Source organism: Cololabis saira, unplaced genomic scaffold, assembly GCF_033807715.1.
Source record: "Cololabis saira isolate AMF1-May2022 unplaced genomic scaffold, fColSai1.1 scf026, whole genome shotgun sequence".
NCBI classification, from domain to species: domain Eukaryota; kingdom Metazoa; phylum Chordata; class Actinopteri; order Beloniformes; family Belonidae; genus Cololabis; species Cololabis saira.
Window position 1 is genome coordinate 650001 of NW_026906190.1, and position 18575 is coordinate 668575.

The 18575-nt window shown below is 45.8% G+C and overlaps 53 non-coding genes and 1 pseudogene across 53 annotated transcripts; all 54 read right to left on the bottom strand.

Annotated features, from left to right (window-relative positions):
- Positions 1-186: 186 nt before the first annotated feature.
- Positions 187-305, bottom strand: LOC133426594 (5S ribosomal RNA). Its single transcript, XR_009771887.1, has one exon. It is a non-coding gene; the product is annotated as a 5S ribosomal RNA (ribosomal RNA).
- A 217-nt stretch (positions 306-522) lies between these two features.
- LOC133426433 (5S ribosomal RNA) lies at positions 523-641 on the bottom strand. The gene has a single exon (XR_009771759.1). It is a non-coding gene; the product is annotated as a 5S ribosomal RNA (ribosomal RNA).
- Positions 642-840: 199 nt separating this feature from the next.
- LOC133426595 (5S ribosomal RNA) lies at positions 841-959 on the bottom strand. Its single transcript, XR_009771888.1, has one exon. It is a non-coding gene; the product is annotated as a 5S ribosomal RNA (ribosomal RNA).
- Positions 960-1175: 216 nt separating this feature from the next.
- On the bottom strand, positions 1176-1294 carry LOC133426428 (5S ribosomal RNA). The gene has a single exon (XR_009771755.1). It is a non-coding gene; the product is annotated as a 5S ribosomal RNA (ribosomal RNA).
- Positions 1295-1499: 205 nt separating this feature from the next.
- On the bottom strand, positions 1500-1618 carry LOC133426490 (5S ribosomal RNA). The gene has a single exon (XR_009771810.1). It is a non-coding gene; the product is annotated as a 5S ribosomal RNA (ribosomal RNA).
- Positions 1619-1817: 199 nt separating this feature from the next.
- On the bottom strand, positions 1818-1936 carry LOC133426776 (5S ribosomal RNA). The gene has a single exon (XR_009772064.1). It is a non-coding gene; the product is annotated as a 5S ribosomal RNA (ribosomal RNA).
- Positions 1937-2151: 215 nt separating this feature from the next.
- On the bottom strand, positions 2152-2270 carry LOC133426430 (5S ribosomal RNA). Its single transcript, XR_009771756.1, has one exon. It is a non-coding gene; the product is annotated as a 5S ribosomal RNA (ribosomal RNA).
- Positions 2271-2475: 205 nt separating this feature from the next.
- Positions 2476-2594, bottom strand: LOC133426704 (5S ribosomal RNA). Its single transcript, XR_009771994.1, has one exon. It is a non-coding gene; the product is annotated as a 5S ribosomal RNA (ribosomal RNA).
- A 216-nt stretch (positions 2595-2810) lies between these two features.
- LOC133426762 (5S ribosomal RNA) lies at positions 2811-2929 on the bottom strand. Its single transcript, XR_009772050.1, has one exon. It is a non-coding gene; the product is annotated as a 5S ribosomal RNA (ribosomal RNA).
- Positions 2930-3152: 223 nt separating this feature from the next.
- On the bottom strand, positions 3153-3271 carry LOC133426947 (5S ribosomal RNA). Its single transcript, XR_009772226.1, has one exon. It is a non-coding gene; the product is annotated as a 5S ribosomal RNA (ribosomal RNA).
- Positions 3272-3487: 216 nt separating this feature from the next.
- LOC133426365 (5S ribosomal RNA) lies at positions 3488-3606 on the bottom strand. Its single transcript, XR_009771694.1, has one exon. It is a non-coding gene; the product is annotated as a 5S ribosomal RNA (ribosomal RNA).
- A 205-nt stretch (positions 3607-3811) lies between these two features.
- On the bottom strand, positions 3812-3930 carry LOC133426514 (5S ribosomal RNA; annotated as a pseudogene).
- A 199-nt stretch (positions 3931-4129) lies between these two features.
- LOC133426596 (5S ribosomal RNA) lies at positions 4130-4248 on the bottom strand. Its single transcript, XR_009771889.1, has one exon. It is a non-coding gene; the product is annotated as a 5S ribosomal RNA (ribosomal RNA).
- A 217-nt stretch (positions 4249-4465) lies between these two features.
- LOC133426913 (5S ribosomal RNA) lies at positions 4466-4584 on the bottom strand. Its single transcript, XR_009772194.1, has one exon. It is a non-coding gene; the product is annotated as a 5S ribosomal RNA (ribosomal RNA).
- Positions 4585-4783: 199 nt separating this feature from the next.
- On the bottom strand, positions 4784-4902 carry LOC133426598 (5S ribosomal RNA). The gene has a single exon (XR_009771890.1). It is a non-coding gene; the product is annotated as a 5S ribosomal RNA (ribosomal RNA).
- A 1045-nt stretch (positions 4903-5947) lies between these two features.
- On the bottom strand, positions 5948-6066 carry LOC133426622 (5S ribosomal RNA). The gene has a single exon (XR_009771913.1). It is a non-coding gene; the product is annotated as a 5S ribosomal RNA (ribosomal RNA).
- Positions 6067-6265: 199 nt separating this feature from the next.
- Positions 6266-6384, bottom strand: LOC133426599 (5S ribosomal RNA). The gene has a single exon (XR_009771891.1). It is a non-coding gene; the product is annotated as a 5S ribosomal RNA (ribosomal RNA).
- A 199-nt stretch (positions 6385-6583) lies between these two features.
- Positions 6584-6702, bottom strand: LOC133426600 (5S ribosomal RNA). The gene has a single exon (XR_009771892.1). It is a non-coding gene; the product is annotated as a 5S ribosomal RNA (ribosomal RNA).
- A 217-nt stretch (positions 6703-6919) lies between these two features.
- On the bottom strand, positions 6920-7038 carry LOC133426925 (5S ribosomal RNA). Its single transcript, XR_009772205.1, has one exon. It is a non-coding gene; the product is annotated as a 5S ribosomal RNA (ribosomal RNA).
- Positions 7039-7237: 199 nt separating this feature from the next.
- Positions 7238-7356, bottom strand: LOC133426728 (5S ribosomal RNA). The gene has a single exon (XR_009772018.1). It is a non-coding gene; the product is annotated as a 5S ribosomal RNA (ribosomal RNA).
- A 216-nt stretch (positions 7357-7572) lies between these two features.
- On the bottom strand, positions 7573-7691 carry LOC133426745 (5S ribosomal RNA). Its single transcript, XR_009772034.1, has one exon. It is a non-coding gene; the product is annotated as a 5S ribosomal RNA (ribosomal RNA).
- A 199-nt stretch (positions 7692-7890) lies between these two features.
- Positions 7891-8009, bottom strand: LOC133426746 (5S ribosomal RNA). The gene has a single exon (XR_009772035.1). It is a non-coding gene; the product is annotated as a 5S ribosomal RNA (ribosomal RNA).
- A 217-nt stretch (positions 8010-8226) lies between these two features.
- Positions 8227-8345, bottom strand: LOC133426601 (5S ribosomal RNA). The gene has a single exon (XR_009771893.1). It is a non-coding gene; the product is annotated as a 5S ribosomal RNA (ribosomal RNA).
- Positions 8346-8544: 199 nt separating this feature from the next.
- LOC133426687 (5S ribosomal RNA) lies at positions 8545-8663 on the bottom strand. The gene has a single exon (XR_009771977.1). It is a non-coding gene; the product is annotated as a 5S ribosomal RNA (ribosomal RNA).
- A 199-nt stretch (positions 8664-8862) lies between these two features.
- Positions 8863-8981, bottom strand: LOC133426754 (5S ribosomal RNA). Its single transcript, XR_009772042.1, has one exon. It is a non-coding gene; the product is annotated as a 5S ribosomal RNA (ribosomal RNA).
- A 216-nt stretch (positions 8982-9197) lies between these two features.
- Positions 9198-9316, bottom strand: LOC133426437 (5S ribosomal RNA). The gene has a single exon (XR_009771763.1). It is a non-coding gene; the product is annotated as a 5S ribosomal RNA (ribosomal RNA).
- Positions 9317-9539: 223 nt separating this feature from the next.
- LOC133427026 (5S ribosomal RNA) lies at positions 9540-9658 on the bottom strand. Its single transcript, XR_009772301.1, has one exon. It is a non-coding gene; the product is annotated as a 5S ribosomal RNA (ribosomal RNA).
- A 199-nt stretch (positions 9659-9857) lies between these two features.
- Positions 9858-9976, bottom strand: LOC133426976 (5S ribosomal RNA). Its single transcript, XR_009772254.1, has one exon. It is a non-coding gene; the product is annotated as a 5S ribosomal RNA (ribosomal RNA).
- A 217-nt stretch (positions 9977-10193) lies between these two features.
- On the bottom strand, positions 10194-10312 carry LOC133426688 (5S ribosomal RNA). The gene has a single exon (XR_009771978.1). It is a non-coding gene; the product is annotated as a 5S ribosomal RNA (ribosomal RNA).
- Positions 10313-10511: 199 nt separating this feature from the next.
- LOC133426354 (5S ribosomal RNA) lies at positions 10512-10630 on the bottom strand. Its single transcript, XR_009771684.1, has one exon. It is a non-coding gene; the product is annotated as a 5S ribosomal RNA (ribosomal RNA).
- Positions 10631-10829: 199 nt separating this feature from the next.
- On the bottom strand, positions 10830-10948 carry LOC133426755 (5S ribosomal RNA). Its single transcript, XR_009772043.1, has one exon. It is a non-coding gene; the product is annotated as a 5S ribosomal RNA (ribosomal RNA).
- A 199-nt stretch (positions 10949-11147) lies between these two features.
- Positions 11148-11266, bottom strand: LOC133426878 (5S ribosomal RNA). The gene has a single exon (XR_009772161.1). It is a non-coding gene; the product is annotated as a 5S ribosomal RNA (ribosomal RNA).
- Positions 11267-11465: 199 nt separating this feature from the next.
- Positions 11466-11584, bottom strand: LOC133426636 (5S ribosomal RNA). The gene has a single exon (XR_009771927.1). It is a non-coding gene; the product is annotated as a 5S ribosomal RNA (ribosomal RNA).
- Positions 11585-11783: 199 nt separating this feature from the next.
- LOC133426729 (5S ribosomal RNA) lies at positions 11784-11902 on the bottom strand. The gene has a single exon (XR_009772019.1). It is a non-coding gene; the product is annotated as a 5S ribosomal RNA (ribosomal RNA).
- A 216-nt stretch (positions 11903-12118) lies between these two features.
- On the bottom strand, positions 12119-12237 carry LOC133426603 (5S ribosomal RNA). Its single transcript, XR_009771895.1, has one exon. It is a non-coding gene; the product is annotated as a 5S ribosomal RNA (ribosomal RNA).
- Positions 12238-12454: 217 nt separating this feature from the next.
- LOC133426604 (5S ribosomal RNA) lies at positions 12455-12573 on the bottom strand. The gene has a single exon (XR_009771896.1). It is a non-coding gene; the product is annotated as a 5S ribosomal RNA (ribosomal RNA).
- Positions 12574-12772: 199 nt separating this feature from the next.
- On the bottom strand, positions 12773-12891 carry LOC133426730 (5S ribosomal RNA). The gene has a single exon (XR_009772020.1). It is a non-coding gene; the product is annotated as a 5S ribosomal RNA (ribosomal RNA).
- Positions 12892-13107: 216 nt separating this feature from the next.
- Positions 13108-13226, bottom strand: LOC133426605 (5S ribosomal RNA). Its single transcript, XR_009771897.1, has one exon. It is a non-coding gene; the product is annotated as a 5S ribosomal RNA (ribosomal RNA).
- A 217-nt stretch (positions 13227-13443) lies between these two features.
- LOC133426373 (5S ribosomal RNA) lies at positions 13444-13562 on the bottom strand. The gene has a single exon (XR_009771702.1). It is a non-coding gene; the product is annotated as a 5S ribosomal RNA (ribosomal RNA).
- A 217-nt stretch (positions 13563-13779) lies between these two features.
- Positions 13780-13898, bottom strand: LOC133426606 (5S ribosomal RNA). Its single transcript, XR_009771898.1, has one exon. It is a non-coding gene; the product is annotated as a 5S ribosomal RNA (ribosomal RNA).
- A 199-nt stretch (positions 13899-14097) lies between these two features.
- LOC133426731 (5S ribosomal RNA) lies at positions 14098-14216 on the bottom strand. The gene has a single exon (XR_009772021.1). It is a non-coding gene; the product is annotated as a 5S ribosomal RNA (ribosomal RNA).
- Positions 14217-14432: 216 nt separating this feature from the next.
- LOC133426607 (5S ribosomal RNA) lies at positions 14433-14551 on the bottom strand. Its single transcript, XR_009771899.1, has one exon. It is a non-coding gene; the product is annotated as a 5S ribosomal RNA (ribosomal RNA).
- A 199-nt stretch (positions 14552-14750) lies between these two features.
- Positions 14751-14869, bottom strand: LOC133426608 (5S ribosomal RNA). Its single transcript, XR_009771900.1, has one exon. It is a non-coding gene; the product is annotated as a 5S ribosomal RNA (ribosomal RNA).
- Positions 14870-15086: 217 nt separating this feature from the next.
- Positions 15087-15205, bottom strand: LOC133426609 (5S ribosomal RNA). The gene has a single exon (XR_009771901.1). It is a non-coding gene; the product is annotated as a 5S ribosomal RNA (ribosomal RNA).
- A 217-nt stretch (positions 15206-15422) lies between these two features.
- On the bottom strand, positions 15423-15541 carry LOC133426610 (5S ribosomal RNA). The gene has a single exon (XR_009771902.1). It is a non-coding gene; the product is annotated as a 5S ribosomal RNA (ribosomal RNA).
- A 199-nt stretch (positions 15542-15740) lies between these two features.
- LOC133426578 (5S ribosomal RNA) lies at positions 15741-15859 on the bottom strand. The gene has a single exon (XR_009771872.1). It is a non-coding gene; the product is annotated as a 5S ribosomal RNA (ribosomal RNA).
- A 199-nt stretch (positions 15860-16058) lies between these two features.
- On the bottom strand, positions 16059-16177 carry LOC133426495 (5S ribosomal RNA). The gene has a single exon (XR_009771814.1). It is a non-coding gene; the product is annotated as a 5S ribosomal RNA (ribosomal RNA).
- A 223-nt stretch (positions 16178-16400) lies between these two features.
- On the bottom strand, positions 16401-16519 carry LOC133426347 (5S ribosomal RNA). The gene has a single exon (XR_009771677.1). It is a non-coding gene; the product is annotated as a 5S ribosomal RNA (ribosomal RNA).
- Positions 16520-16718: 199 nt separating this feature from the next.
- Positions 16719-16837, bottom strand: LOC133426979 (5S ribosomal RNA). Its single transcript, XR_009772256.1, has one exon. It is a non-coding gene; the product is annotated as a 5S ribosomal RNA (ribosomal RNA).
- Positions 16838-17054: 217 nt separating this feature from the next.
- Positions 17055-17173, bottom strand: LOC133426764 (5S ribosomal RNA). The gene has a single exon (XR_009772052.1). It is a non-coding gene; the product is annotated as a 5S ribosomal RNA (ribosomal RNA).
- A 199-nt stretch (positions 17174-17372) lies between these two features.
- On the bottom strand, positions 17373-17491 carry LOC133426689 (5S ribosomal RNA). Its single transcript, XR_009771979.1, has one exon. It is a non-coding gene; the product is annotated as a 5S ribosomal RNA (ribosomal RNA).
- Positions 17492-17690: 199 nt separating this feature from the next.
- On the bottom strand, positions 17691-17809 carry LOC133426877 (5S ribosomal RNA). The gene has a single exon (XR_009772160.1). It is a non-coding gene; the product is annotated as a 5S ribosomal RNA (ribosomal RNA).
- Positions 17810-18008: 199 nt separating this feature from the next.
- On the bottom strand, positions 18009-18127 carry LOC133426410 (5S ribosomal RNA). The gene has a single exon (XR_009771738.1). It is a non-coding gene; the product is annotated as a 5S ribosomal RNA (ribosomal RNA).
- A 199-nt stretch (positions 18128-18326) lies between these two features.
- On the bottom strand, positions 18327-18445 carry LOC133426838 (5S ribosomal RNA). The gene has a single exon (XR_009772124.1). It is a non-coding gene; the product is annotated as a 5S ribosomal RNA (ribosomal RNA).
- Positions 18446-18575: the final 130 nt, after the last annotated feature.

Consider the following 18575-nt stretch of genomic DNA (forward strand, 5'->3'; position numbering starts at 1 on the left):
GAAATACCTCTTATATGGAGTTGAAGATAAGTCATAGAATATAAGTCATTTATTTGTTGGTTTTATTTGTTTGGAATTAAAGTGCCTTAACCATGTGCAAAACACTTTAGGACGTGAGCTGTCGCTGTTACCACGTTGAAATATGTGTGGGTAGATTAAGCGAGAGCGTTCTCTGCTGGTTGAAAAAGCTTACAGCACCTGGTATTCCCAGGCGGTCTCCCATCCAAGTACTAACCAGGCCCGACCCTGCTTAGCTTCCGAGATCAGACGAGATCGGGCGCATCCAGGCTGGTATGGCCGTAAGCAGAATCTGCTGCTTGAAATACCTCTTATATGGAGTTGAAGATAAGTCATAGAATATAAGTCATTGATTTCTTGGTGATAAGAATTTAGAAGCGCTTATTTGTTGGAGTTAAAGTGCCTTAACCATGTGCAAAACACTTTAGGACGTGAGCTGTCGCTGTTACCACGTTGAAATATGTGTGGGTAGATTAAGCGTGAGCGCTCTCTGCTGGTTGAAAAAGCTTACAGCACCTGGTATTCCCAGGCGGTCTCCCATCAAAGTACTAACAAGGCCTGACCCTGCTTAGCTTCCGAGATCAGACGAGATCGGGCGCATCCAGGCTGGTATGGCCGTAAGCAGAAGCTGCAGCTTGAAATACCTCTGATATGGAGTTGAAGATAAGTCATAGAATATAAGTCATTGATTTGTTGGTTTTATTTGTTGGAGTTAAAGTGCCTTAACCATGTGCAAAACACTTTAGGACGTGAGCTGTCAATCTTACCACGTTGAAATATGTGTGGGTAGATTAAGGGAGAGCGCTCTCTGCTGGTTGAAAAAGCTTACAGCACCTGGTATTCCCAGGCGGTCTCCCATCCAAGTACTAACCAGGCCCGACCCTGCTTAGCTTCCGAGATCAGACGAGATCGGGCGCATCCAGGCTGGTATGGCCGTAAGCTGAAGCTGCAGCTTGAAATACTTCTTATATGGAGTTGAAGATAAGTATATAATACAAGTCATTGATTTGTTGGTGATAATAATTTAGAAGCGCTTATTTGTTGGAGTTAAAGTGCCTTAACGGTGTGCAAAACACTTTAGGACGTGAGCTGTCGCTGTTACCACGTTGAAATATGTGTGGGTAGATTAAGCGAGAGCGCTCTCTGCTGGTTGAAAAAGCTTACAGCACCTGGTATTCCCAGGCGGTCTCCTATCCAAGTACTAACCAAGCCCGACCCTGCTTAGCTTCCGATATCAGACGAGATCGGGCGCATCCAGGCTGGTATGGCCGTAAGCTGAAGCTGAAGCTGCAGCTTGAAATACCTCTTATATGGAGTTGAAGATAAGTCATATGATATAAGTCATTGATTTGTTGGTTTTATTTGTTGGAGTTAAAGTGCCTTAACCATGTGCAAAACACTTTAGGACGTGAGCTGTCGCTGTTACCACGTTGAAATATGTGTGGCTAGATTAAGCGAGACCGTTCTCTGCTGGTTGAAAAAGCTTACAGTACCTGGTATTCCCAGGCTGTCTCCCATCCAAGTACTAACCAGGCCCGACCCTGCTTAGCTTCCGAGATCAGACGAGATCGGGCGCATCCAGGCTGGTATGGGCGTAAGCAGAAGCTGCAGCTTGAAATACCTCTGATATGGAGTTGAAGATAAGTCATAGAATATAAGTCATTGATTTGTTGGTTTTATTTGTTGGAGTTAAAGTGCCTTAACCATGTGCAAAAGACTTTAGGACGTGAGCTGTCGCTCTTACCACGTTGAAATATGTGTGGGTAGATTAAGCGAGAGTGCTCTCCGCTGGTTGAAAAAGCTTACAACACCCGGTATTCCCAGGCGGTCTCCCATCCAAGTACTAACCAGGCCCGACCCTGCTTAGCTTCCGAGATCAGACGAGATCGGGCGCATCCAGGCTGGTATGGCCGTAAGCTGAAGCTGCAGCTTGAAATACTTCTTAAATGGGTTGAAGATAAGTATATAATACAAGTCATTGATTTGTTGGTGATAATAATTTAGAAGCGCTTATTTGTTGGAGTTAAAGTGCCTTAACCATGTGCAAAACACTTTAGGACGTGAGCTGTCGCTGTTACCACGTTGAAATATGTGTGGGTAGATTAAGCGAGAGCGCTCTCTGCTGGTTGAAAAAGCTTACAGCACCTGGTATTCCCAGGCGGTCTCCTATCCAAGTACTAACCAAGCCCGACCCTGCTTAGCTTCCGATATCAGACGAGATCGGGCGCATCCAGGCTGGTATGGCCGTAAGCTGAAGCTGAAGCTGCAGCTTGAAATACCTCTTATATGGAGTTGAAGATAAGTCATATGATATAAGTCATTGATTTGTTGGTTTTATTTGTTGGAGTTAAAGTGCCTTAACCATGTGCAAAACACTTTAGGACGTGAGCTGTCGCTGTTACCACGTTGAAATATGTGTGGCTAGATTAAGCGAGACCGTTCTCTGCTGGTTGAAAAAGCTTACAGCACCTGGTATTCCCAGGCGGTCTCCCATCCAAGTACTAACCAGGCCCGACCCTGCTTAGCTTCCGAGATCAGATGAGATCGGGCGCATCCAGGCTGGTATGGCCGTAAGCTGAAGCTGCAGCTTGAAATACTTCTTATATGGAGTTGAAGATAAGTATATAATACAAGTCATTGATTTGTTGGTGATAATAATTTAGAAGCGCTTATTTGTTGGAGTTAAAGTGCCTTAACCATGTGCAAAACACTTTAGGACGTGAGCTGTCGCTGTTACCACGTTGAAATATGTGTGGGTAGATTAAGCGAGAGCGCTCTCTGCTGGTTGAAAAAGCTTACAGCACCTGGTATTCCCAGGCGGTCTCCCATCCAAGTACTAACCAGGCCCTACCCTGCTTAGCTTCCGAGATCAGACGAGATCGGGCGCATCCAGGCTGGTATGGCCGTAAGCTGAAGCTGAAGCTGCAGCTTGAAATACCTCTTATATGGAGTTGAAGATAAGTCATATAATATAAGTCATTGATTTGTTGGTGATAATAATTTAGAAGCACTTATTTGTTGGAGTTAAAGTGCCTTAACCATGTGCAAAACACTTTAGGACGTGAGCTGTCGCTGTTACCACGTTGAAATATGTGTGGCTAGATTAAGCGAGAGCGTTCTCTGCTGGTTGAAAAAGCTTACAGCAACTGGTATTCCCAGGCGGTCTCCCATCCAAGTACTAACCAGGCCCGACCCTGCTTAGCTTCCGAGATCAGACGAGATCGGGCGCATCCAGGCTGGTATGGCCGTAAGCTGAAGCTGCAGCTTGAAATACTTCTTATATGGAGTTGAAGATAAGTATATAATACAAGTCATTGATTTGTTTGTGATAATAATTTAGAAGCGCTTATTTGTTGGAGTTAAAGTGCCTTAACCATGTGCAAAACACTTTAGGACGTGAGCTGTCGCTGTTACCACGTTGAAATATGTGTGGGTAGATTAAGCGAGAGCGCTCTCTGCTGGTTGAAAAAGCATACAGCACCTGGTATTCCCAGGCGGTCTCCCATCCAAGTACTAACCAAGCCCGACCCTGCTTAGCTTCCGAGATCAGGCGAGATCGGGCGCATCCAGGCTGGTATGGCCGTAAGCTGAAGCTGAAGCTGCAGCTTGAAATACCTCTTATATGGAGTTGAAGATAAGTCATATGATATAAGTCATTGATTTGTTGGTTTTATTTGTTGGAGTTAAAGTGCCTTAACCATGTGCAAAACACTTTAGGACATGAGCTGTCGCTGTTACCACGTTGAAATATGTGTGGATAGATTAAGCGAGACCGTTCTCTGCTGGTTGAAAAAGCTTACAGCACCTGGTATTCCCAGGCTGTCTCCCATCCAAGTACTAACCAGGCCCGACCCTGCTTAGCTTCCGAGATCAGACGAGATTGGGCGCATCCAGGCTGGTATGGGCGTAAGCAGAAGCTGCAGCTTGAAATACCTCTGATATGGAGTTGAAGATAAGTCATAGAATATAAGTCATTGATTTGTTGGTTTTATTTGTTGGAGTTAAAGTGCCTTAACCATGTGCGAAAGACTTTAGGACGTGAGCTGTCGCTCTTACCACGTTGAAATATGTGTGGCTAGATTAAGCGAGACCGTTCTCTGCTGGTTGAAAAAGCTTACAGCACCTGGTATTCCCAGGCGGTCTCCCATCCAAGTACTAACCAGGCCCGACCCTGCTTAGCTTCCGAGATCAGACGAGATCGGGCGCATCCAGGCTGGTATGGCCGTAAGCAGAAGCTGCAGCTTGAAATACCTCTTGTATGGAGTTGAAGATAAGTCATAGAATATAATTAATTGATTTGTTGGTGATAATAATTTAGAAGCGCTTATTTGTTGGAGTTAAAGTGCCTTAACCATGTGCAAAACACTTTAGGACGTGAGCTTTCGCTGTTACCACGTTGAAATATGTGTGGGTAGATTAAGCGAGAGCGCTCTCTGCTGGTTGAAAAAGCTTACAGCACCTGGTATTCCCAGGCGGTCTCCCATCCAAGTACTAACCAGGCCCGACCCTGCTTAGCTTCCGAGATCAGACGAGATCGGGCGCATTCAGGCTGGTATGGCCGTAAGCAGAAGCTGCAGCTTGAAATACCTCTGATATGGAGTTGAAGATAAGTCATAGAATATAAGTCATTGATTTGTTGGTTTAATTTGTTGGAGTTAAAGTGCCTTAACCATGTGCAAAACACTTTAGGACGTGAGCTGTTGCTGTTACCACGTTGAAATATGTGTGGGTAGATTAAGCGAGAGCGTTCTCTGCTGGTTGAAAAAGCTTACAGCACCTGGTATTCCCAGGCGGTCTCCCATCCAAGTACTAACCAGGCCCGACCCTGCTTAGCTTCCGAGATCAGACGAGATCGGGCGCATCCAGGCTGGTATGGCCGTAAGCAATTCAATTCAATTCAATTCAATTTTATTTATATAGCGTCTAATACAACAGACGTTGTCTCTAGACGCTTTCCAGAGATCCAGAACATGAACATAAACATAAACATAAACATAAACATAAACCCCCGAGCAATTATTATATAAACAATGGCAGGTAAAAACTCCCTTAGTGGGAGAAAAGCCTTAAGCCAAACAGTGGCAAGGAAAAACTCCCCTTTAGGAGGGAAGAAACCTTGAGCAGGACCAGGCTCATAAGGGGGGACCCTCCTGCCGAAGGCCAGACTGGGGGAGTCAGGGACGTCGACAGCACACAGCAGGCAGGTGGAAGCAGCAGCGGGATGACCAGAGGTGGGGGGGGGGGGGGGCGTCAGCAGCACACAACAGTCATGTGGAAGCAGCAGCGGGATGACCAGAGGGGGGGGGGGGGGCGTCAGCAGCACACAACAGTCATGTGGAAGCAGCAGCGGGATGACCAGAGGGGGGGGGGGGCATCAGCAGCACACAACAGTCATGTGGAAGCAGCAGCGGGATGACCAGAGGGGGGGGGGGGTGCAGGCAGGCGGAAGCAGCAACAGCAGACATCCACGTAGGCAGGTGGAAGAATCAATGGGATGACCAGAGGGGGGGGAGGGCCGGGAACACAGGCCAGAACGCAGCTCCTGAGGCTCCGGCCTGCAAACATACACAAAAGAGAAAAAAGGGGGGCCGGCACAAGAAACTACAGGAACAATGGACAAAAATGATAGCTATGAGATATTTATAATAAATAAAAATGGTAATGGAGAAGAGAGGCAGGGAAAAGGAGAGGAGAAGAAGGGTGAGAGGCACCGCCCAGCGGAGCAGAAGCAGAAGCTGCAGCTTGAAATACCTCTTGTATGGAGTTGAAGATAAGTCATAGAATATAAGTTATAGATTTGTTGGTTTTATTTGTTGGAGTTAAAGTGCCTTAACCATGTGCAAAACACTTTAGGACGTGAGCTGTCGCTGTTACCACGTTGAAATATGTGTGGGTAGATTAAGCGAGAGCGCTCTCTGCTGGTTGAAAAAGCTTACAGCACCTGGTATTCCCAGGCGGTCTCCCATCCAAGTACTAACCAGGCCCGACCCTGCTTAGCTTCCGAGTTCAGATGAGATCAGGCGCATCCAGGCTGGTATGGCCGTAAGCTGAAGTTGCAGCTTGAAATACCTCTTATATGGAGTTGAAGATAAGTCATATAATATAAGTCATTGATTTGTTGGTTTTATTTGTTGGAGTTAAAGTGCCTTAACCATGTGCAAAACACTTTAGGACGTGAGCTGTCGCTGTTACCACGTTGAAATATGTGTGGGTAGATTAAGCGAGAGCGCTCTCTGCTGGTTGAAAAAGCTTACAGCACCTGGTATTCCCAGGCGGTCTCCCATCCAAGTACTAACCAGGCCCGACCCTGCTTAGCTTCCGAGATCAGACGAGATCGGGCGCATCCAGGCTGGTATGGCCGTAAGCAGAAGCTGCAGCTTGAAATACCTCTTATATGGAGTTGAAGATAAGTCATAGAATATAAGTCATTGATTTGTTGGTTTTATTTGTTGGAGTTAAAGTGCCTTAACCATGTGCAAAACACTTTAGGACGTGAGCTGTCGCTGTTACCACGTTGAAATATGTGTGGCTAGATTAAGCGAGACCGTTCTCTGCTGGTTGAAAAAGCTTACAGCACCTGGTATTCCCAGGCGGTCTCCCATCCAAGTACTAACCAGGCCCGACCCTGCTTAGCTTCCGAGATCAGACGAGATCGGGCGCATCCAGGCTGGTATGGCCGTAAGCAGAAGCTGCAGCTTGAAATACCTCTTGTATGGAGTTGAAGATAAGTCATAGAATATAATTAATTGATTTGTTGGTGATAATAATTTAGAAGCGCTTATTTGTTGGAGTTAAAGTGCCTTAACCATGTGCAAAACACTTTAGGACGTGAGCTTTCGCTGTTACCACGTTGAAATATGTGTGGGTAGATTAAGCGAGAGCGCTCTCTGCTGGTTGAAAAAGCTTACAGCACCTGGTATTCCCAGGCGGTCTCCCATCCAAGTACTAACCAGGCCCGACCCTGCTTAGCTTCCGAGATCAGACGAGATCGGGCGCATTCAGGCTGGTATGGCCGTAAGCAGAAGCTGCAGCTTGAAATACCTCTTGTATGGAGTTGAAGATAAGTCATAGAATATAAGTTATAGATTTGTTGGTTTTATTTGTTGGAGTTAAAGTGCCTTAACCATGTGCAAAACACTTTAGGACGTGAGCTGTCGCTGTTACCACGTTGAAATATGTGTGGGTAGATTAAGCGAGAGCGCTCTCTGCTGGTTGAAAAAGCTTACAGCACCTGGTATTCCCAGGCGGTCTCCCATCCAAGTACTAACCAGGCCCGACCCTGCTTAGCTTCCGAGATCAGACGAGATCGGGCACATCCAGGCTGGTATGGCCGTAAGCTGAAGCTGCAGCTTGAAATACTTCTTATATGGAGTTGAAGATAAGTATATAATACAAGTCATTGATTTGTTGGTGATAATAATTTAGAAGCGCTTATTTGTTGGAGTTAAAGTGCCTTAACCATGTGCAAAACACTTTAGGACGTGAGCTGTCGCTGTTACCACGTTGAAATATGTGTGGGTAGATTAAGCGAGAGCGCTCTCTGCTGGTTGAAAAAGCTTACAGCACCTGGTATTCCCAGGCGGTCTCCCATCCAAGTACTAACCAGGCCCGACCCTGCTTAGCTTCCGAGATCAGACGAGATCAGGCGCATCCAGGCTGGTATGGCCGTAAGCAGAAGCTGCAGCTTGAAATACCTCTTATATGGAGTTGAAGATAAGTCATAGAATATAAGTCATTGATTTGTTGGTTTTATTTGTTGGAGTTAAAGTGCCTTAACCATGTGCAAAACACTTTAGGACGTGAGCTGTCGCTGTTACCACGTTGAAATATGTGTGGCTAGATTAAGCGAGACCGTTCTCTGCTGGTTGAAAAAGCTTACAGCACCTGGTATTCCCAGGCGGTCTCCCATCCAAGTACTAACCAGGCCCGACCCTGCTTAGCTTCCGAGATCAGACGAGATCAGGCGCATCCAGGCTGGTATGGCCGTAAGCAGAAGCTGCAGCTTGAAATACCTCTTGTATGGAGTTGAAGATAAGTCATAGAATATAATTCATTGATTTGTTGGTGATAATAATTTAGAAGCGCTTATTTGTTGGAGTTAAAGTGCCTTAACCATGTGCAAAACACTTTAGGACGTGAGCTTTCGCTGTTACCACGTTGAAATATGTGTGGGTAGATTAAGCGAGAGCGCTCTCTGCTGGTTGAAAAAGCTTACAGCACCTGGTATTCCCAGGCGGTCTCCCATCCAAGTACTAACCAGGCCCGACCCTGCTTAGCTTCCGAGATCAGACGAGATCGGGCGCATCCAGGCTGGTATGGCCGTAAGCAGAAGCTGCAGCTTGAAATACCTCTTGTATGGAGTTGAAGATAAGTCATAGAATATAAGTTATAGATTTGTTGGTTTTATTTGTTGGAGTTAAAGTGCCTTAACCATGTGCAAAACACTTTAGGACGTGAGCTGTCGCTGTTACCACGTTGAAATATGTGTGGGTAGATTAAGCGAGAGCGCTCTCTGCTGGTTGAAAAAGCTTACAGCACCTGTTATTCCCAGGCGGTCTCCCATCCAAGTACTAACCAGGCCCGACCCTGCTTAGCTTCCGAGTTCAGACGAGATCGGGCGCATCCAGGCTGGTATGGCCGTAAGCTGTAGTTGCAGCTTGAAATACCTCTTATATGGAGTTGAAGATAAGTCATATAATATAAGACATTGATTTGTTGGTTTTATTTGTTGGAGTTAAAGTGCCTTAACCATGTGCAAAACACTTTAGGACGTGAGCTGTCGCTGTTACCACGTTGAAATATGTGTGGCTAGATTAAGCGAGACCGTTCTCTGCTGGTTGAAAAAGCTTACAGCACCTGTTATTCCCAGGCGGTCTCCCATCCAAGTACTAACCAGGCCCGACCCTGCTTAGCTTCCGAGATCAGACGAGATCGGGCGCATCCAGGCTGGTATGGCCGTAAGCAGAAGTTGCAGCTTGAAATACCTCTGATATGGAGTTGAAGATAAGTATTTAATACAAGTCATTGATTTGTTGGTGATAATAATTTAGAAGCGCTTATTTGTTGGAGTTAAAGTGCCTTAACCATGTGCAAAACACTTTAGGACGTGAGCTGTCGCTATTACCACGTTGAAATATGTGTGGGTAGATTAAGCGAGAGCGCTCTCTGCTGGTTGAAAAAGCTTACAGCACCTGGTATTCCCAGGCGGTCTCCCATCCAAGTACTAACCACGCCCGACCCTGCTTAGCTTCCGAGATCAGACGAGATCGGGCGCATCCAGGCTTGTATGGCCGTAAGCTGAAGCTGAAGCTGCAGCTTGAAATACCTCTTATATGGAGTTGAAGATAAGTCATATAATATAAGTCATTGATTTGTTGGTGATAATAATTTAGAAGCACTTATTTGTTGGAGTTAAAGTGCCTTAACCATGTGCAAAACACTTTAGGACGTGAGCTGTCGCTGTTACCACGTTGAAATATGTGTGGGTAGATTAAGCGAGAGCGCTCTCTGCTGGTTTAAAAAGCTTACAGCACCTGGTATTCCCAGGCGGTATCCCATCCAAGTACTAACAAGGCCCGACCCTGCTTAGCTTCCGAGATCAGACGAGATCGGGCGCATCCAGGCTGGTATGGCCGTAAGCAGAAGCTGCAGCTTGAAATACCTCTTATATGGAGTTGAAGATAAGTCATAGAATATAAGTCATTGATTTGTTGGTTTTATTTGTTGGAGTTAAAGTGCCTTAACCATGTGCAAAACACTTTAGGACGTGAGCTGTCGCTGTTACCACGTTGAAATATGTGTGGGTAGATTAAGCGAGAGCGCTCTCTGTTGGTTGAAAAAGCTTACAGCACCTGGTATTCCCAGGCGGTCTCCCATCCAAGTACTAACCAGGCCCGACCCTGCTTAGCTTCCGAGATCAGACGAGATCGGGCGCATCCAGGCTGGTATGGCCGTTAGGAGAAGCTGCAGCTTGAAATACCTCTTATATGGAGTTGAAGATAAGTCATATAATATAATTAATTGATTTGTTGGTGATAATAATTTAGAAGCGCTTATTTGTTGGAGTTAAAGTGCCTTAACCATGTGCAAAACACTTTAGGACGTGAGCTTTCGCTGTTACCACGTTGAAATATATGTGGGTAGATTAAGTGAGAGCGTTCTCTGCAGGTTGAAAAAGCTTACAGCACCTGTTATTCCCAGGCGGTCTCCCATCCAAGTACTAACCAGGCCCGACCCTGCTTAGCTTCCGAGTTCAGACGAGATCGGGCGCATCCAGGCTGGTATGGCCGTAAGCTGAAGTTGCAGCTTGAAATACCTCTTATATGGAGTTGAAGATAAGTCATATAATATAAGTCATTGATTTGTTGGTTTTATTTGTTGGAGTTAAAGTGCCTTAACCATGTGCAAAACACTTTAGGACGTGAGCTGTCGCTGTTACCACGTTGAAATATGTGTGGCTAGATTAAGCGAGACCGTTCTCTGCTGGTTGAAAAAGCGTACAGCATCTGGTATTCCCAGGCGGTCTCCCATCCAAGTACTAACCAGGCCCGACCCTGCTTAGCTTCCGAGATCAGACGAGATCGGGCGCATCCAGGCTGGTATGGCCGTAAGCTGAAGTTGCAGCTTGAAATACCTCTGATATGGAGTTGAAGATAAGTCATAGAATATAAGTCATTGATTTGTTGGTTTTATTTGTTGGAGTTAAAGTGCCTTAACCATGTGCAAAACACTTTAGGACGTGAGCTGTCGCTCTTAACACGTTGAAATATGTGTGGGTAGATTAAGCGAGAGCGCTCTCTGCTGGTTGAAAAAGCTTACAGCACCTGTTATTCCCAGGCGGTCTCCCATCCAAGTACTAACCAGGCCCGACCCTGCTTAGCTTCCGAGATCAGACGAGATCGGGCGCATCCAGGCTGGTATGGCCGTAAGCAGAAGCTGCAGCTTGAAATACCTCTTGTATGGAGTTGAAGATAAGTCATAGAATATAAGTTATAGATTTGTTGGTTTTATTTGTTGGAGTTAAAGTGCCTTAACCATGTGCAAAACACTTTAGAACGTGAGCTGTCGCTGTTACCACGTTGAAATATGTGTGGGTAGATTAAGCGAGAGCGCTCTCTGCTGGTTGAAAAAGCTTACAGCACCTGGTATTCCCAGGCGGTCTCCCATCCAAGTACTAACCAGGCCCGACCCTGCTTAGCTTCCGAGTTCAGATGAGATCGGGCACATCCAGGCTGGTATGGCCGTAAGCTGAAGTTGCAGCTTGAAATACCTCTTATATGGAGTTGAAGATAAGTCATATAATATAAGTCATTGATTTGTTGGTTTTATTTGTTGGAGTTAAAGTGCCTTAACCATGTGCAAAACACTTTAGGACGTGAGCTGTCGCTGTTACCACGTTGAAATATGTGTGGGTAGATTAAGCGAGAGCGCTCTCTGTTGGTTGAAAAAGCTTACAGCACCTGGTATTCCCAGGCGGTCTCCCATCCAAGTACTAACCAGGCCCGACCCTGCTTAGCTTCCGAGATCAGACGAGATCGGGCGCATCCAGGCTGGTATGGCTGTAAGCAGAAGCTGCAGCTTGAAATACCTCTTATATGGAGTTGAAGATAAGTCATAGAATATAAGTCTTTGATTTGTCGGTTTTATTTGTTGGAGTTAAAGTGCCTTAACCATGTGCAAAACACTTTAGGACGTGAGCTGTCGCTGTTACCACGTTGAAATATGTGTGGGTAGATTAAGCGAGAGCGCTCTCTGCTGGTTGAAAAAGCTTACAGCACCTGGTATTCCCAGGCGGTCTCCCATCCAAGTACTAACCAGGCCCGACCCTGCTTAGCTTCCGAGATCAGACGAGATCGGGCACATCCAGGCTGGTATGGCCGTAAGCTGAAGCTGCAGCTTGAAATACTTCTTATATGGAGTTGAAGATAAGTATATAATACAAGTCATTGATTTGTTGGTGATAATAATTTAGAAGCGCTTATTTGTTGGAGTTAAAGTGCCTTAACCATGTGCAAAACACTTTAGGACGTGAGCTGTCGCTGTTACCACGTTGAAATATGTGTGGCTAGATTAAGCGAGACCGTTCTCTGCTGGTTGAAAAAGCTTACAGCACCTGGTATTCCCAGGCGGTCTCCCATCCAAGTACTAACCAGGCCCGACCCTGCTTAGCTTCCGAGATCAGACGAGATCGGGCGCATCCAGGCTGGTATGGCCGTAAGCAGAAGCTGCAGCTTGAAATACCTCTTGTATGGAGTTGAAGATAAGTCATAGAATATAATTAATTGATTTGTTGGTGATAATAATTTAGAAGCGCTTATTTGTTGGAGTTAAAGTGCCTTAACCATGTGCAAAACACTTTAGGACGTGAGCTTTCGCTGTTACCACGTTGAAATATGTGTGGGTAGATTAAGCGAGAGCGCTCTCTGCTGGTTGAAAAAGCTTACAGCACCTGGTATTCCCAGGCGGTCTCCCATCCAAGTACTAACCAGGCCCGACCCTGCTTAGCTTCCGAGATCAGACGAGATCGGGCGCATCCAGGCTGGTATGGCCGTAAGCAGAAGCTGCAGCTTGAAATACCTCTTGTATGGAGTTGAAGATAAGTCATAGAATATAAGTTATAGATTTGTTGGTTTTATTTGTTGGAGTTAAAGTGCCTTAACCATGTGCAAAACACTTTAGGACGTGAGCTGTCGCTGTTACCACGTTGAAATATGTGTGGGTAGATTAAGCGAGAGCGCTCTCTGCTGGTTGAAAGAGCTTACAGCACCTGGTATTCCCAGGCGGTCTCCCATCCAAGTACTAACCAGGCCCGACCCTGCTTAGCTTCCGAGATCAGACGAGATCGGGCACATCCAGGCTGGTATGGCCGTAAGCTGAAGCTGCAGCTTGAAATACTTCTTATATGGAGTTGAAGATAAGTATATAATACAAGTCATTGATTTGTTGGTGATAATAATTTAGAAGCGCTTATTTGTTGGAGTTAAAGTGCCTTAACCATGTGCAAAACACTTTAGGACGTGAGCTGTCGCTGTTACCACGTTGAAATATGTGTGGGTAGATTAAGCGAGAGCGCTCTCTGCTGGTTGAAAAAGCTTACAGCACCTGGTATTCCCAGGCGGTCTCCCATCCAAGTACTAACCAGGCCCGACCCTGCTTAGCTTCCGAGATCAGACGAGATCGGGCGCATCCAGGCTGGTATGGCCGTAAGCAGAAGCTGCAGCTTGAAATACCTCTTGTATGGAGTTGAAGATAAGTCATAGAATATAATTCATTGATTTGTTGGTGATAATAATTTAGAAGCGCTTATTTCTTGGAGTTAAAGTGCCTTAACCATGTGCAAAACACTTTAGGACGTGAGCTTTCGCTGTTACCACGTTGAAATATGTGTGGGTAGATTAAGCGAGAGCGCTCTCTGCTGGTTGAAAAAGCTTACAGCACCTGGTATTCCCAGGCGGTCTCCCATCCAAGTACTAACCAGGCCCGACCCTGCTTAGCTTCCGAGATCAGACGAGATCGGGCTCATCCAGGCTGGTATGGCGGTAAGCAGAAGCTGCAGCTTGAAATACCTCTTGTATGGAGTTGAAGATAAGTCATAGAATATAATTAATTGATTTGTTGGTGATAATAATTTAGAAGCGCTTATTTGTTGGAGTTAAAGTGCCTTAACCATGTGCAAAACACTTTAGGACGTGAGCTTTCGCTGTTACCACGTTGAAATATGTGTGGGTAGATTAAGCGAGAGCGCTCTCTGCTGGTTGAAAAAGCTTACAGCACCTGGTATTCCCAGGCGGTCTCCCATCCAAGTACTAACCAGGCCCGACCCTGCTTAGCTTCCGAGATCAGACGAGATCGGGCGCATCCAGGCTGGTATGGCCGTAAGCAGAAGCTGCAGCTTGAAATACCTCTTGTATGGAGTTGAAGATAAGTCATAGAATATAAGTTATAGATTTGTTGGTTTTATTTGTTGGAGTTAAAGTGCCTTAACCATGTGCAAAACACTTTAGGACGTGAGCTGTCGCTGTTACCACGTTGAAATATGTGTGGGTAGATTAAGCGAGAGCGCTCTCTGCTGGTTGAAAAAGCTTACAGCACCTGGTATTCCCAGGCGGTCTCCCATCCAAGTACTAACCAGGCCCGACCCTGCTTAGCTTCCGAGATCAGACGAGATCGGGCACATCCAGGCTGGTATGGCCGTAAGCTGAAGCTGCAGCTTGAAATACTTCTTATATGGAGTTGAAGATAAGTATATAATACAAGTCATTGATTTGTTGGTGATAATAATTTAGAAGCGCTTATTTGTTGGAGTTAAAGTGCCTTAACCATGTGCAAAACACTTTAGGACGTGAGCTGTCGCTGTTACCACGTTGAAATATGTGTGGGTAGATTAAGCGAGAGCGCTCTCTGCTGGTTGAAAAAGCTTACAGCACCTGGTATTCCCAGGCGGTCTCCCATCCAAGTACTAACCAGGCCCGACCCTGCTTAGCTTCCGAGATCAGACGAGATCGGGCGCATCCAGGCTGGTATGGCCGTAAGCAGAAGCTGCAGCTTGAAATACCTCTTATATGGAGTTGAAGATAAGTCATAGAATATAAGTCATTGATTTGTTGGTTTTATTTGTTGGAGTTAAAGTTCCTTAACCATGTGCAAAACACTTTAGGACGTGAGCTGTCGCTGTTACCACGTTGAAATATGTGTGGCTAGATTAAGCGAGACCGTTCTCTGCTGGTTGAAAAAGCTTACAGCACCTGGTATTCCCAGGCGGTCTCCCATCCAAGTACTAACCAGGCCCGACCCTGCTTAGCTTCCGAGATCAGACGAGATCGGGCGCATCCAGGCTGGTATGGCCGTAAGCAGAAGCTGCAGCTTGAAATACCTCTTGTATGGAGTTGAAGATAAGTCATAGAATATAATTCATTGATTTGTTGGTGATAATAATTTAGAAGCGCTTATTTGTTGGAGTTAAAGTGCCTTAACCATGTGCAAAACACTTTAGGACGTGAGCTTTCGCTGTTACCACGTTGAAATATGTGTGGGTAGATTAAGCGAGAGCGCTCTCTGCTGGTTGAAAAAGCTTACAGCACCTGGTATTCCCAGGCGGTCTCCCATCCAAGTACTAACCAGGCCCGACCCTGCTTAGCTTCCGAGATCAGACGAGATCGGGCGCATCCAGGCTGGTATGGCCGTAAGCAGAAGCTGCAGCTTGAAATACCTCTTGTATGGAGTTGAAGATAAGTCATAGAATATAATTAATTGATTTGTTGGTGATAATAATTTAGAAGCGCTTATTTTTTGGAGTTAAAGTGCCTTAACCATGTGCAAAACACTTTAGGACGTGAGCTTTCGCTGTTACCACGTTGAAATATGTGTGGGTAGATTAAGCGAGAGCGCTCTCTGCTGGTTGAAAAAGCTTACAGCACCTGGTATTCCCAGGCGGTCTCCCATCCAAGTACTAACCAGGCCCGACCCTGCTTAGCTTCCGAGATCAGACGAGATCGGGCGCATCCAGGCTGGTATGGCCGTAAGCAGAAGCTGCAGCTTGAAATACCTCTTGTATGGAGTTGAAGATAAGTCATAGAATATAAGTTATAGATTTGTTGGTTTTATTTGTTGGAGTTAAAGTGCCTTAACCATGTGCAAAACACTTTAGGACGTGAGCTGTCGCTGTTACCACGTTGAAATATGTGTGGGTAGATTAAGCGAGAGCGCTCTCTGCTGCTTGAAAAAGCTTACAGCACCTGGTATTCCCAGGCGGTCTCCCATCCAAGTACTAACCAGGCCCGACCCTGCTTAGCTTCCGAGTTCAGACGAGATCGGGCGCATCCAGGCTGGTATGGCCGTAAGCTGTAGTTGCAGCTTGAAATACCTCTTATATGGAGTTGAAGATAAGTCATATAATATAAGTCATTGATTTGTTGGTTTTATTTATTGGAGTTAAAGTGCCTTAACCATGTGCAAAACACTTTAGGACGTGAGCTGTCGCTGTTACCACGTTGAAATATGTGTGGCTAGATTAAGCGAGACCGTTCTCTGCTGGTTGAAAAAGCTTACAGCACCTGTTATTCCCAGGCGGTCTCCCATCCAAGTACTAACCAGGCCCGACCCTCCTTAGCTTCCGAGATCAGACGAGATCGGGCGCATACAGGCTTGTATGGCCGTAAGCTGAAGCTGAAGCTGCAGCTTGAAATACCTCTTATATGGAGTTGAAGATAAGTCATATAATATAAGTCATTGATTTGTTGGTGATAATAATTTAGAAGCACTTATTTGTTGGAGTTAAAGTGCCTTAACCATGTGCAAAACACTTTAGGACGTGAGCTGTCGCTGTTACCACGTTGAAATATGTGTGGGTAGATTAAGCGAGAGCGCTCTCTGCTGGTTTAAAAAGCTTACAGCACCTGGTATTCCCAGGCGGTGTCCCATCCAAGTACTAACAAGGCCCGACCCTGCTTAGCTTCCGAGATCAGACGAGATCGGGCGCATCCAGGCTGGTATGGCCGTAAGCAGAAGCTGCTGCTTGAAATACCTCTTATATGGAGTTGAAGATAAGTCATAGAATATAAGTCATTGATTTGTTGGTTTTATTTGTTGGAGTTAAAGTGCCTTAACCATGTGCAAAACACTTTAGGACGTGAGCTGTCGCTGTTACCACGTTGAAATATGTGTGGGTAGATTAAGCGAGAGCGCTCTCTGTTGGTTGAAAAAGCTTACAGCACCTGGTATTCCCAGGCGGTCTCCCATCCAAGTACTAACCAGGCCCGACCCTGCTTAGCTTCCGAGATCAGACGAGATCGGGCGCATCCAGGCTGGTATGGCCGTTAGGAGAAGCTGCAGCTTGAAATACCTCTTATATGGAGTTGAAGATAAGTCATATATTATAATTAATTGATTTGTTGGTGATAATAATTTAGAAGCGCTTATTTGTTGGAGTTAAAGTGCCTTAACCATGTGCAAAACACTTTAGGACGTGAGCTTTCGCTGTTACCACGTTGAAATATATGTGGGTAGATTAAGCGAGAGCGTTCTCTGCAGGTTGAAAAAGCTTACAGCACCTGGTATTCCCAGGCGGTCTCCCATCCAAGTACTAACCAGGCCCGACCCTGCTTAGCTTCCGAGATCAGACGAGATCGGGCGCATCCAGGCTGGTACGGCCGTAAGCAGAAGCTGCAGCTTGAAATACCTCTTGTATGGAGTTGAAGATAAGTCATAGAATATAAGTTATAGATTTGTTGGTTTTATTTGTTGGAGTTAAAGTGCCTTAACCATGTGCAAAACACTTTAGGACGTGAGCTGTCGCTGTTACCACGTTGAAATATGTGTGGGTAGATTAAGCGAGAGCGCTCTCTGCTGGTTGAAAAAGCTTACAGCACCTGTTATTCCCAGGCGGTCTCCCATCCAAGTACTAACCAGGCCCGACCCTGCTTAGCTTCCGAGTTCAGACGAGATCGGGCGCATCCAGGCTGGTATGGCCGTAAGCTGAAGTTGCAGCTTGAAATACCTCATATATGGAGTTGAAGATAAGTCATATAATATAAGTCATTGATTTGTTGGTTTTATTTGTTGGAGTTAAAGTGCCTTAACCATGTGCAAAACACTTTAGGACGTGAGCTGTCGCTGTTACCACGTTGAAATATGTGTGGCTAGATTAAGCGAGACCGTTCTCTGCTGGTTGGAAAAGCTTACAGCATCTGGTATTCCCAGGCGGTCTCCCATCCAAGTACTAACCAGGCCCGACCCTGCTTAGCTTCCGAGATCAGACGAGATCGGGCGCATCCAGGCTGGTATGGCCGTAAGCAGAAGTTGCAGCTTGAAATACCTCTGATATGGAGTTGAAGATAAGTCATAGAATATAAGTCATTGATTTGTTGGTTTTATTTGTTGGAGTTAAAGTGCCTTAACCATGTGCAAAACACTTTAGGACGTGAGCTGTCGCTCTTACCACGTTGAAATATGTGTGGGTAGATTAAGCGAGAGCGCTCTCTGCTGGTTGAAAAAGCTTACAGCACCTGGTATTCCCAGGCGGTCTCCCATCCAAGTACTAACCAGGCCCGACCCTGCTTAGCTTCCGAGATCAGACTAGATTGGGCGCATCCAGGCTGGTATGGCCGTAAGCAGAAGCTGCTGCTTGAAATACCTCTTATATGGAGTTGAAGATAAGTCATAGAATATAAGTCATTGATTTGTTGGTTTTATTTGTTGGAGTTAAAGTGCCTTAACCATGTGCAAAACACTTTAGGACGTGAGCTGTCGCTGTTACCACGTTGAAATATGTGTGGGTAGATTAAGCGTGAGCGCTCTCTGCTGGTTGAAAAAGCTTACAGCACCTGGTATTCCCAGGCGGTCTCCCATCCAAGTACTAACAAGGCCCGACCCTGCTTAGCTTCCGAGATCAGATGAGATCGGGCGCATCCAGGCTGGTATGGCCGTAAGCAGAAGCTGCAGCTTGAAATACCTCTTATATGGAGTTGAAGATAAGTCATAGAATATAAGTCATTGATTTGTTGGTTTTATTTGTTGGAGTTAAAGTGCCTTAACCATGTGCAAAACACTTTAGGACGTGA